This window comes from Petaurus breviceps, unplaced genomic scaffold (assembly GCF_028583685.1).
Source record: "Petaurus breviceps papuanus isolate PSGF00001 unplaced genomic scaffold, PetGlider_PUasm1.0 171, whole genome shotgun sequence".
Lineage (NCBI taxonomy): Eukaryota > Metazoa > Chordata > Mammalia > Diprotodontia > Petauridae > Petaurus > Petaurus breviceps.
Genome location: NW_027185754.1, coordinates 17271755 through 17275899, shown reverse-complemented (window position 1 = coordinate 17275899; position 4145 = coordinate 17271755). Strand labels below are relative to the sequence as shown.

Here is a 4145-nt window from a genome sequence, read left to right as displayed (position 1 = left end):
AATGTAGACTTTTCAGATCATAATGCAATAAAAATTACATTTAATAATGGGTCTGGCAAGCAGAAAATAAAAATTAATTGAAAAATAATAATTTAATCCTAAAGAATGAGTGGGTCAAAGAACAAATCATAGAAACAATTGATAATTTCATTAAAGATAATGACAACAATGAGACAACATACCAAAACAGTAGCCAAAGCAGTACTTAGGGGAAAATTTATATTTCTAAATGCTTTTGTCAATAAAAATGAAATAACAGATCAATGAACTAGGCATGAAATTTAAAAAGAAAAACTAGAAAAAGAACAAATTAAAAATCCTCAATTAAACTCCAAAGAGAAATCCTGAAAATCAAAGGAGAAATTGATGAAACTGAAAGTAAAAAACTCTTTAAACTTATAAAACTAGGAGCTAGTTTTAGGGGGTAAAAAAACAAATAAAACATCAACCATTGATTAATTTGATTTAAAAAAAAAGAAAGAAAAAAACCAAATCACCAGTACCAAAAATGAAAAGACTGAATGCATCACCAAGATTAAATTAAAGAAATTATTAAGAACTATTTTGTTCAATTATTTGCCAATAAAAGTGACAATCTAAGGGAAATACATGAATATATACAAAAATATAAGCAATCTAGATTAAGAGGAAATAGGATATTGAAACAATCCTATCATAGAAAAAAGAATTTGAATAAGCCACAAAGGAGCTCCCTAAAATAAAAATCCCCAGAACCAGATGATTTACAAATGATTTTTACCAAGTATTTAAGGAATAGTTAATATCAATACTATATAAGCCACTGAAAAAAATAGGTAAAGAAGGAGTCCTACCAAATTCCTTTTATGATACATATACAGTTTTGATACCTAAACCAGGGAGAGCAAAAAACAGATGAAGAAAAGTATAAACCAATTTCCTTAAATATCAATGCAAAAAATTTAAATATAATACTCCCAAGGAGATTACAACCATATACCAGGTATATATCAGGAACTCAGGGCTGGTGCAGTATTAGGAAACTATCAATATAATTGACCACATCAATAATAAAAAGTTTTTATAAAAGTCCATGATTATCTCAATAGATGTAGAAAAAAGCCTTTGACAAAATACACCAGCAATTCCTATTAAAAAATACTAGAAAGCACAGGAATCAATGGAACATTTCTTACAATGATAAGTAGTACCTATTTAAAATTATCAGCAAACATTATCTGTAATGGGGATGAACTGGAGATCTTCCCAGTGAGATCAGGATTGAAGCAAGGATGCCCATTATTACAACTGTTATTCAATATCATACTAGAAATGCTAGCTATAACATTAAGACAAGAGAAAGCAATTAAAGGAATAAAAATAGTCAATGAGAAAACAAAAGTACCTCCCTTTGCAGATGATAGGATGGTATACTTAGAGAACCATAGAGAATCAACTAAAAAACTAGTTGAAACAATCAATAACTTCAACAAAGTTGGAGAATATAAAATAAACCCATATAAATTATCACCATTTCTATATACTACCATCAAAACCCAATGGCAAGAGATAGAGAAATTCCATTGAAAGTAACTACAGATAATACAAAATAATTGGGAGTCTGCCTTCCAAGACAGACCCAGGGACAACATGAAAACAATTATAAAACACTTTTCAGAGAAATAGACAGATCTAAACAATTTGAGAAATATTAGTTGCTCATGGGTAGGCCAAGCCAATGTAATAAAAATGGCACTTCTACCAAAGTTAATTTAATTTATTCAGTGCCGTACCAGTCTACTAAAGAATTGTTTTAAAGAGCTAGAAAAGCCTTTCTGTCACGGGCTCTGTCTAGAGCAGCAACTGCTGCCCCACCGCCAAGATGTTGATGCCCAAGAAGAACCCAATTGCCATCTGTGTACTCCTTTTTAAGGAGGGAGTAATGGTAGCCAAGAAGGTTGTTCACATGCCAAAGCACCCTGAGCTGGCAGACAAGAATGTGCCCAATCTCCATGTCATGAAGGCCATGCAGTCTCTAAAGTCTCATGGCTATGTTAAGGAGGCATTTTTAATGGTACCTCACCAATGAGGGTATTCAGTACCTCTGGGATTACCTTCACCTTCCCCCTGAGATTGTGCCTGCCACACTCCACAGAAGTCATCCTCAGACAGGAAGGCCAAGGCCCAAAGGTCTGGAGGGTGAGCGACCTGCCCAACTTACTCGGGGTGAAGTTGACAGAGACACATACAGACTAAGTGCTGCTCCTCCTGGTGCTGACAAGAAGGCCGAGGCTGGGGCTGGGTCAGCAACAGAATTCCAATTTAGAGGTGGCTTTGGTTGTGGATGCGGTCAACCTCCTCAATAAAAAACTGTAGAGATATGTTTCATATTGAATAAAATTTTGGGGGAAAAAGAGCTAAAAAAGATGGCAACAAAATTCATCTAGAAGAACAGAATGTCAAAAACATCAAGGAATCAAAGAAAAAAATATCTAAAGGGAGGCAATCTAATAGTTCCAGATTGCACACTATATTACAAAGGGTAATCATTAAAACAATCTGGTACTGGCTGAGAAATAGAGTGGGGGATCAATGGAACACATTAAGTACATAATATACAGTCGTAAATGACCACAATAATCTAGAGTTTGATAAACCCAAGCTTTTGGACATTTGACAAAAATTTCTGGGAAAATTGGAAAGCACTTTGGCAGAAAGTAGGCACAGACCAACCTTTCACACTGTGTACCAAGATAAGGTCAAAACAAATAAATGGTTTAGCTTTGTTGTTGTTTCAGGGAGGAAACTGGGATTAAGTGACTTGCAGAGGGTCACACAGCTACTATGTGTCTGAGGCTGGATTTGAACTCAGGTCCTCCTGTGCCACCTGGCTGACCCAGATAAATGATTTAGACGTAAAGGATGGTATCAAAAGTAAATTAGGGGATCATGGACAAGTTTACCTTAAGGGAAGAGTTTTTGACTAGACAAGAGATGGAGAGGATCACAGGAAATAAAATGCATAATTTTGATTACATGAAATTAAATTTTTTTTGGCATGAAGCCAATAGAGCCAAAATTAGAAGGAAAAGAAAACTGGGGAAAAATTTTTATAGTAAGTTTCACTGAAAAGGCCTCATTTCTCAAATATATAGAGATCAGAATCAAATTTATAAAAATAAGAGTCTTTCTCCAGTTGACAAATGGCCAAAGGGTATGAAATAGGTCTTTTTCAGAAGAAGATATTAATTCTACTTATAGTCATATGAAAAAAAATGGTCTAAATCATTATTGGTTAAAGAAATGCAAATTAAAGCAACTCTGAAGTACCACCTCATGCCTATCAGATTGGCTCACATGACAGAAAAAGAAAATGACAAATGCTGGAGGACATGTGGGAAAATAGGAACACTAATACCCTGCTGGTGGAGCTGTCCAATCATTCTGGAGAATAATTTGGAACTACGCCCAAAGGGTTATGAAATTATGACCTAACAATACCACTACTAGATCTGTATACCAAAGAGATGAAAGAAAAAGGAAAAGGATCTATATAAAAAAATACACACACATATACATACCTATACATATAAGTATATATTTATTTGTAGCAACTCTTTTTGTGGTGGCAAAGAATTAGAAATTGAGGGGATTCCCATTAATTGGGGGAATAGCTGAACAAGTTCTGGTATGTGATTGTGATGGAAAACTATTGTGCTATAAAAAAATGATGAGAAAAATCTTTTCAGAAAAAACCTGGGAAGACTTATATAAAGTGAAGCAAAGTGAGGTGAGCAGAACTAGGAGAAAATTTGATGCATAACAGCAATATTGTAACAATAATCCACTGTGAAATACTTAGGTACTCTGATCAAATACAATAATCTCTGAAAATTCCAAAGGATTCATGACAAAAAATGATGAACTCTGAGTGCAAATTATAGTTTTTAAAAATTTTATTTTTCTTGCCTTTTTTAAACAAGCATATCTAATATTGAAATGCTTTACATAATTTCACATATATAATTGATATCACATTGCTTGCTTTCTCAGTTAAGGAGGAGGGGATGGAGGAGAGAGAATCTAGAATTAAAAACAAAAAAAGAATGTTACAAGTAAAAATTTTGAAAGTTTGTTACTTTCTCTTCTAAGCTACTTATAATTTT

At 33.7% G+C, this 4145-nt stretch overlaps 1 pseudogene; it reads left to right on the top strand.

Annotated features, from left to right (window-relative positions):
• Window positions 1-1861: 1861 nt before the first annotated feature.
• LOC138157286 (small ribosomal subunit protein eS10-like) lies at window positions 1862-2345 on the top strand (annotated as a pseudogene).
• Window positions 2346-4145: the final 1800 nt, after the last annotated feature.